The following is a 9,780-nucleotide window of genomic DNA, read 5'->3' on the forward strand; positions in this document are numbered from 1 at the left end:
CAGGGAGGCTTTTAAAATGTCCAATCTTATTATTTTACTCCACAGTTTGTTCTTAAAAACTATGAATAAAATGTTATATTTATAAATCTTGTCTTGCACACTGTCTTTTCTTCTTAAATCGTGAACACTGATCTTGATTAATGCAAGTAAGCCATGCAGTGTTGCAGATTTACATCTGGGTCCTTTTGTAAATAAGTAAACATTTTCCTTCCTTTTGGTAGGCTCCTGGCAATATTCAACACTGCTGTCTTTCCATGATAAAACTACGTTGATATTTCAAAAATTCCAATGTTTTGAATTGTGGTATTGCCTTTAAATAAAAGATACAGCTAAAATTTCACTTTAATATGTTTGCTCACAGGATGTAAGTACATGAGACATCCATATTTCAGCAACAATTTTGCTGTTCATCACCCTTATCGTCGAAAAGTAAGTGTAAAGAATATCAATCTCCTCATGAACCCAAATACTGTAGGGCGTGTCATCCTCCTCAAACTACTTCAAATCGTCTTTTTTGTCTTTTTACAAAGCAGTAAGGTCCAGCTGCAGATAATGAGACTCCTGTGATGCGAAAAAAGGTGTTTCCATTGCAGTTTTGTATAAAGTATACTGTAACAATTCTGATACAACCTAAAGAACCAACTTATCGAAGGGTAAAAACTTTTTTGAAAAAGTTACGTTTTTTCGAAATCTGTTTTCATATAGTGCATTTATTTTCATAATTACAATTTTTGCAATTTGGTGGCTAATTGAAATGCAACTAATGTTTCATATTTGCTCCATTTCTAGATAAGATATTTAAGATTAAAAAATGTTTTTTTATAATTTCTTTCTGTAATTACAATAAGGCAGATGATCTAAAACAAATGTAGAGTGTAAAATAGACACTAAAGCAAAAAGAAATGAGTAATAAAAACACAAGAAAACAACCAGTCAATCTTTTCCTTCCCTCTATTTTGAAGCCAATGCTCTATGACCAACCTCAAACATATTTAAATATACATATTGTAGTATAAGTTAAAGTTCCTGGATAACGTTTTAGCTCCATTTTCTGTTTCTGACTTTGCTGATATTACTAATTACATTCAGTCCATTAAACAATTTGCTGTACATTGACCACTAATTGGTTTTATATAAGATCATTAGTATTAGAGGTGAGTCATTCAGGGTCAAAATGTGAAGGTATGAACTGTTCTCGTTTTACAGATAGTACTATAATAATGGTATCTGTAGTGACATTAAATCCCCTCAGAAAACATTATTTAATTTTTCTTTTTATCATCTAGTTACTGCCTTTTTGCAATATATATGTATATAATATCTGAATTTAATCTAAAGTGTAAATTTCCCTTGAGTTTCAGACAACTCTGACTAAATGGTCCCATGCTGACTTTAGATTAAATTCATTACTCAGCAGCAGAGAGCAGAAGTGACTAATTGTAATTACAAAACAAACAACAAAGCAATTTACTTTTTATTTTTTACAGATATATGATTATAACAACTTATACAAATGCATTTTAAATCTTTGCAAAGCTTGAATAAGCACTTTAAATCATCCATCCATCCTATGCACAACTTTTGCTATTTGCACAAGTGTAGTAAAATAAAAAATTACTACATTACTTTACAGAAATCTTTTCAAGAGAACAAAAATATATGAAAAGAAATTTCAAAATACTCAAAAAGCCCTTTTAAACCACTATCTTTTACTGAGTGCAAGTCTAAAAACAACATGTTTAAGTACTTTCTGCATATAGCTTGAAGTGATTTATGTTGATTTTTAAACCGTGAATCAAACTGAGATGTCTTAAAGAGCTGTTTCATCCTTCTTCATCACTAAGGAAGTTGTCGACCGAAAACTGCCTAAAAAAGAGCAATTTTAGAGAAGGAATTAAGCAGCGTGCTCCATCATTTTCTACCGTGTCTGATTTTAGATGATTATTGTATTTTATTCAGCTTCATAGCTGTTGTGCTGCACCAATTTCTGTATACCGTATTCTATTTCGTCTATAACAAATCCATCCCCTATTTTACAGAATAAGAAAGCAATTATTTCAATCACACTGCAGGACTCATCAAGACTGAATGAAAAACAATCATGAGAACAACCTTTCTGCGAATAAGAAAGAACGAGCTTGAGTGAAAAGATTATCTGAAAGGGAAAAAAAACTGAATGTGAGGGAAGAAAAGCAACATAATGAAAGATGGAGTGACTAATCTGGTGATGAAAAGAGCACTACACTTATTTTCAAATTGCCCTCATTTCCACACGAGGCACCTGAAGCCCACAGCACACACACCAACAACTTGGCGCCCTTTACCTCTCCCTCGGAGCGAGGCATAAACGAGTGGAGTGACAGACAAGTAGAGCCGATGGGCTTCCTCCCCAGAGAGGTTGGGTGGATGCACTCATCCGTACTGATCTTAAAACAACAACCTCCCTCCTTTTTGCCTGCCCCACTTTCCTCCCCCATTCTCTCCCTTCCATCTCTTCTCACCCTTACTCCAACCTCCCCCTAACCTCCACTTCATCGCTCTACCACCTTGACTTCACAGCCATCTCCTCACTGCCCATTTGCTCTCATTTGCAGCTCTGCGTTCATCACTGCAAACTGTTTGTGTTCCTGATCGCTGAGGATCAGCTTGATGTTGCCTCGTGTTCATTCTTACATTCTAGCTCCACATTAATTATTGCTTCTCCTTCCCTTCTGGATAGTTCTGCTCTTTTAGGCAAAATTAATAGGTAAAATCATCCTGGTCTCTTTCATATGAATACTTTTGATGAAAGACTTTGTCTAATTAATTTCAAATAAAAATCCCAACCTCCTCTCTACCAACCATCCACTCATCTCCTAACACACTTAATCCCAAGTGGGGTCGCGAGGGATGCTGGTGCCTATCTCCAGCTGTCATTGGGCAAGAGGCGGGGTACACGCTGGACAGGTCGCCAGTCCATCGCAGGGCACCTCCTTCCCAGTGTTAGGTTAATTCACATAAATGCTTTCAATTATTCATAAATGGGCTGCTCAGTGAAGCAGGGGGTAGCACTGCTGCCTTGCAGCAAGAAGGTTCTGGGTTTGATTCCCTGCCCGGGGTCTTTCTGCAGTTTGCATGTTCTCCCTGAGCATGCGTGGGTTCTCTCCGGGTACTCCGGCTTCCTCCCACAGTCCAAAAATATGACTGTTTGATTAATTGGCTTCTCTAAAGTCCCCTTAGGTGTGAGTCTGTGCGTGCATGGTGGTTTGTCCTGTTTGTCTCTGTGTTGCCCTGCGATGGACTGGTAACCTGTCCAGGATGTACCCTGCCTCTCGCCTGTAGACAGCTGGAGATAGGCACCAGGACCCCTTGTGACCCCACTTGGGATAATCGTGTTAAAAAATTGATGGATATCTTTGTTTGTTTTGTTTCCCATTGTTTGGTAAATTATGAGAGAGGAAATGAAACGGAGAAGAGCAAAAAAAAAAAACCTAATGCAGGCTACTATAATCAGACATTCCGTTGAATTAGAAATTTGTCTCTCACAGCGAACAAAGTCCAAACCCTCAGGAATGTTTCTGAAACCTTGTAAAGTGTATTTTCTCTAAGGTGTGGTACTGAATCCTATAGAGGGTTCAACCAAATGTCATTGTGATTTACCAGATAAAGGGTCTGGTACAGTGAAGCCATCAGATATCAGGTATAAAACATGATCTCATTTTACATACCACATATCAGATCCATATCAACATTATCAATTATCTCAAATAGTTGCTAAAGAGGTAGGAGGGGAAGATCTTCCAACAAACATGGCTTCTTGAAAGGGGATTACATAGCCCCCACACAATATTAGGTTGCTGGATAATTTATATAATATATAATTTATTCCCATTATAAACCATACATTTTAATGAGAAAAAATTTATCCGCAAAGGCAGAAGATAAGTACCAAGCTTATTTGTTTTACATTCAAGTGGTGCACATATTAGAGATTATACTTTCTTGGCAGAGGTGCTACAAGGACATATAATACATCATTGGAAAGGTGACATGTCTGTTTGAATCCTCAGTCATATGGGTCATGGCCACAACAAACATTGGGGGACACCAGACTTTTGCCCAGTTTTTCTGAAGAAGTTTATTCACCTATACAGAAGCCTTTATCAATTCCTGCGGCCTGTGCGGATATCTAGGCAAAATTGCGAAAAAGTGCGGATAGCAGATTTTTAGAAAGGTGAGTTCCTCTAGTTTCAAATGATACCAATAATGTATGATTTATAGATACATATAATGACTCACTTTAGCAAAGAAAATCTGTGTCTTCTAGACGATTTTGAGCTCGCCATGTGTAAAGAACCTGCAAATATGCTCATATCATGTGTGATTATATTTCTTTAAAACCCAAAGTATTAAGCAACATTTTTTATTGGCAACTCCCGTTCTAAGGGAACGGCTGAATATTTGGCACAAAAGGCTGAATATATGTAACCTCTGAAACACATTGATATTACCTCATTGGGAAAGGCGCTTCAAGGGAATGCTTCACTTTGTTAGAATGGTGTATTTATATAGTTTTGTACAATAATGGACATACAAGATTGTTTTTTTTTTTTCCTGAGGCTAACTGGCTTTAAAAACATAGGTATGTTTGGAAAAGCAATTTGTTGTTGGTGATTTGTTTTAGAAAGAATTAAGCCTCATCTTGTGAGGAAGTAGGAAAAAAAACAAAACATGTATGACATTCAGATGTGAAGTAATGGGTATTGCTTTGCTCAGTCCAGTACTGGAATGGGCAGGTTTAACCTGGTAAGCATTAAAAACCAAAACTTGTTTCTAATGTTTTCACACTGTCATGCTTTTATTCTTCCGATGTCACATTGTTGGCACTATAGAGGGCTGATCTGCGTTAGCTTTTAAATTCAGAGAAAAGAAAACAAGGAGATAATCAGAAAATCTCAATAGTGCGCAATTTTCAGAAAAAAACAAACACAAAAAGAGATACCGAGGTGGGCTGAATCCCCTTGAAAAACATTAGGGCATCCTGTATGGATGTAGCACTTTAGTCATTTCTGTTAATGATCTCTCTTTGTTCCTTCTGATAACCAGATCTGCTACATATTGTGCACGCTCATTCCTGTGGTACTGTCTTTTTTATTTGGATACACATCCCCAGCTTCTTTCATGGGATTAAATATGTACATAAGTGATACAAAAGATGTACTGAAAACTACCTTAGTGTGAGCATTTATCACTCTTTATTTCTGGGGCATTTAAAACCGTTTGCCATCAAACTGGTAAGAAAGTCACCATGTTGCTCTTCTTCATTGACTTTAACTACTGTCGCTTTTTTATATTCTCTGACCTTTTGAAGTGGCTTTTATATGATAAGCACTGTTCTCCTTGATACTACAGCATCAATAAAGAATCTTTTAGCCCTCCAAGATACCATCTGCAGCTTTCAATCCGGTCCTTTTTTCCACCATTTTTCTTTTTATCTCCCTCCAACCCCTTCCCTCATGCTGCCCTCCACCGTTTAAGAATCAATTTTGGACCAAAGTGATGTACCAGTACCCTTTGTTTTTATTATTTTCCAGTCCACATTTAGGATGGTACACAGGCAATCTCTAGCAGCCTCATTCCCATCTACACTCCAGCTGATACAGAAAGCCTCTCTCCGCTCCACAACGCCGCAGAGATGTCACCGACGCACTCCAGCATTTGACAAATGAGCCAGCAAATTGACTTCTCCCAGATATTCTACACAACAAAAGGCAAAAAGAAAACAAATCTCGTTTAACTAAATGCTGGATGAAATGGTGCAATAGAGCGCACAAGCTACTACAAATTATTCCACATCTCACAGCTGCTCTCTTTCTCTTAATCTCCACTTCTCCGTTCTCCATGCCACATTGAGCTTCTTCCTTGTTTCCTGTGGCTCAAGCCCCAGACGAACATTGACCCACGTGCTCTGGGCCCAGTAGGGGGCCTTGTTCCTATGTTTCGCTCCACTGCACATGACTGACACTCTCCTTATAGAAGCAGGAGGAGGAGTTGGTGTAGACAGGGAGGAATAGAGTCAGTGAGCGGAAAACAGAAGAGCCCCAAGTTCAACAGGGAGGGAGCCGGAGCAAATGTGGTTCATGATCACTGGTGCTTCTCCAATTATTTTCCAATTAAAGAATAGTCTCAGACATGCTTCTGATACAGCACACAGGAGATTGACATGGTGTGTACCAAGTATGATACCACCATTGCAGTGTCTGTTCATGTAGGAACTAACCATGTTCTTGTTAGTGGTATCTAGTTATATTGATTTAAAAAGGCAAACTTTTAAAATATTACAACATGGACTCAGAAGCTATTTTAATGATCTAAAGAACTTTTACCCTGGGTGACACATCTTAAAAGCTCGCTCCCTGCTTTCGGGGCTTTAGCATGTTCATCCACTTTTGCCAACTCTTCAGAAAGTGATGTCATCACATAATTTGGATATTTGGTAACGCTTTGATAATGCCATAGGTGAGAAAATCAACATAGGCAAACCAGAAAACGATAAAAAAATAAAAATAAATACTCCAAGTAGGATTATTATTTTAAAATTATGTATTTAAACTCTAATATTCCCTGCTTGTCAGAACTAATGTTTTCCCAAGTAGTTGACTAATCAGGACAGTTCCTCTGTCAGGATAAAAAGTCATCTTTATTATGTATGTGGCAAAGATTTGGGAATGGAATGAGCGCTGTGTCCTTTATCTAAGAACATTGTTGTTATCTTACATTCTGGACCTTTTGTTTTTATTTAAGATTTTAGAGCGACTTCTTCATTAAATTTAACAAGAAAGCATCTCTGCCTCTTCAGCGCTGCATTTGAGTCCTCAACAAGTAACAAGTAACCTTGACAAACATAGTGTAATATTTTGATAAGGCTGGAGCTCTGAATGTGTCCTCATTTACAAACATGTACGATGTAATGATGTGATGTTGTGGCATACTGGAGTTATATAAAATGCTTATTTAACTGTGATTCAGGGCCAACTTTTTGAAGAAGTGGACTCGGTTTGTAAGCGCTGCCATCTGTAACACAAAGCAAATTCTCTGGTCTGAGTAAGATTACATTTTATGTCAAAATCTGTTGTCATGTCTCATGGTTATTTGCAGAAATACATATACATTATGAAATGTTATTTAAAGAGTTTCTCCTAAATGATCTTTTCTAAGGAAAGGGGGATAAAAAGCTTAGAGGTGTAAACACAAAGCTTTTCATTACACACTTAAAAAGAACTTTATGAAATCATTTCTAGTATTCAATTGTTTTTTTTGTTTTTTTTTAACCTGAACTAAAACTACATGATTCAATTGTATGTTATCAAATTCAACTTAAAGACAGAGACATAAACACACCCTAGATAAGATTGTGTATGAATTAAATGTGGAGAGGATCTATTTTAATGCAACAGGTTCATAGAAAAAATGCAAAATATATTTCAGCCCCACTTTCTATTTTTTTAGGGATTGGTACTGTAGATGCTTTGCATGTAACTGCTTTTCAATGGGGTAACAGAGAAGGGTCGCTCTTCTCTCTTTCTGTGCATAGAAGCGGGCTGCAACTGCTGCATCTGATTCACTGTTAGTGTTTTGGAGGAGGGAGGGGCTCGATCGTTCACTACATGCTGAACACAGTAATCTTATTAAATTAAAAGCAATCTGTGATTTCACTTTGTCACCAAAGTCTTCAACAAGACAGGTATTAGTCGCTAGATTTGTTACTAGGCGTTTTTTTTTTTTTAAACAGCGGCTAGAGGGGTCTAAAAAGTCGCTAAATAAAGTGAAAAAGACACTATGTTGGAAAAAAAAAATGCGTCGACCTATCGTGGTTAGCCCGTGACAGTGTTAATGGTGCTGGATTAATGCTTTCAGTGAACCCAGGTAAATGCATTCAGAAAAACTGTTTCTTCAGGCAATATGATCATTAAAAGTCTAGATTTCAGCATTATTATATTTTAATTATCTAAGTTTCAGCTTGAGCTGGGAGGAAGACCGGATGTTAGTGAAAGGGCCGTTATGAATGAATAAAAATGAGCATATCAGCCTGATTTTCACCATAAAAGTTGTTTTTAGCAAAAAGGCCTGAAATATGCTAAGGTTAATGGATTAACTTGCATTAGAATGAAAATTGTCTACAAGTCTTAAACAAAGATAGCAGGACTTAATTTTGTGATGCGGATGCATCAAATTTGTTCATGTTTCACGGCTCCACCGATCAATATAGGCATAGTGGCACTATCTCTTAGACTTGACCCACTGGATGTCTGTTTGCTAAAAAAATTGTGGCTATTTTACTTTGCTTTGCTTCTATTTATAAATCCATTTCATGTGATTCTTTGGGGGGGTCAAAAAGTAACGTGTGCAGCAATTATACAGTGTTTTTAACATATGAATCAAGGGTTTTCGTGGAGCCTAATGGAATATAGGCAATTTTTTCCATTCTTAATTACTCAAAGCTCATTACCAGAGATGTGTAGTCAAAACACCAATGAAAACCTGTAATGAAGCTGCAGAGCTACCAAAAAAGGAATCAAATCCTACAACAGAAATAGTGATCCCTGCTAACTACTGATAATGATTCAAAAAGACATTTTGTGAATATTTTTTAAACTGGCCTTTTTTATAAAATATCAACAAAAACAAATTGACACTCCAGTCATGTGGTCTCATTATCTTTTGAGAAATGTCAGTCTCACATCAGACATAAAGTTCTTGGATGACTAAAGATAGTTGAAAATCAAAATCTGTCAGGGGTATGAATAATTGTTGACTTGGCTGTATAATTAAATAACAAACCTGTAAAACCCACAGAGAGGGAAAAAAGGGAAGCCTAAGATGGACCCTTTCATTAATTAGTGCAAAAAGTCTGACCAGTATGTGTAAATCAAAATAAGATATACCTAACCTTATTTTTACTGGGATAATTAATATATATTTTTAAAGCTGTGGGAATATCTTTTTTTTTTTTTTAGGTGTCAGCAAAAGCTTAAAAAACAGAAAAGATTTTGTTTAAAATTTGGTCTAAATAAACCTTAAACTGGTCAGTGCATTGCAGGAGCCAGCTCCATCTCTTTCTGTTTACCCATCCAACAGATATCCATTCACATGCTGGATGTTTGCAAGTCAGCAAAATAAATGTGAGTTTATTACAGGCAGATTAAGGGCAGTTCAAAGGGCTAATGCCTACTATTACATCGATGCTGGTTTAACACTGCCTGGCGCTCTACAGTCAATAAAGAGCCCAGGGAGATGGAGGGAGAGCAGTAGACCAGAACCGTCGGGGATAGATGGAGAGTAAAAGGAACAAGAATTGAAGGAGGGATGAAGAAAAGAAAAGCTGTGTTAGAGAGGACTCAAGCGTGGCTAACGTAAATTAGAGCACAAACCCCTGAACAATTCCAGCTACATGCAAGTGATCAATTAGGTTATTACACTGGTTAGATTAAGGCCGGCACAATGCAGATCGCAGTCGGAATCAGTCTATTTGTAATGTGAAGCCAATGTAACATGGATTATTTACTTTACAGGGAGAGACTGAGGGAAACAACATTTCCCTTCCAGCCAAAGGATAAAGCAAAAATAAGCTAAGAAGCACTAATTGACCAAAGGACATACACAACTGAGACATGTCGATTGGTTGCCCTTTTAAGGCAACATACTTTCTCCTTTGTGACAGCTTTTATGAGAACAAAGTATTGAAAATTCTGAAATCAAAGGAATCTTTCTCTTTTTTTCTTACAACTTTGAATAGATTTT

At 37.0% G+C, this 9,780-nt stretch overlaps 1 protein-coding gene across 1 annotated transcript in view; it reads right to left on the bottom strand.

Annotated features, from left to right (window-relative positions):
• LOC107084034 (ephrin-A3-like) overlaps window positions 1-9,780 on the bottom strand; it is a 124,347-nt gene that overhangs the window by 51,887 nt on the left and 62,680 nt on the right. The gene's annotated exons all lie outside the window — the stretch shown is intronic.

Source organism: Cyprinodon variegatus, unplaced genomic scaffold (genome assembly GCF_000732505.1).
Source record: "Cyprinodon variegatus isolate N-32 unplaced genomic scaffold, C_variegatus-1.0 Scaffold91, whole genome shotgun sequence".
In the NCBI taxonomy this organism is placed as follows: Eukaryota; Metazoa; Chordata; class Actinopteri; order Cyprinodontiformes; family Cyprinodontidae; genus Cyprinodon; species Cyprinodon variegatus.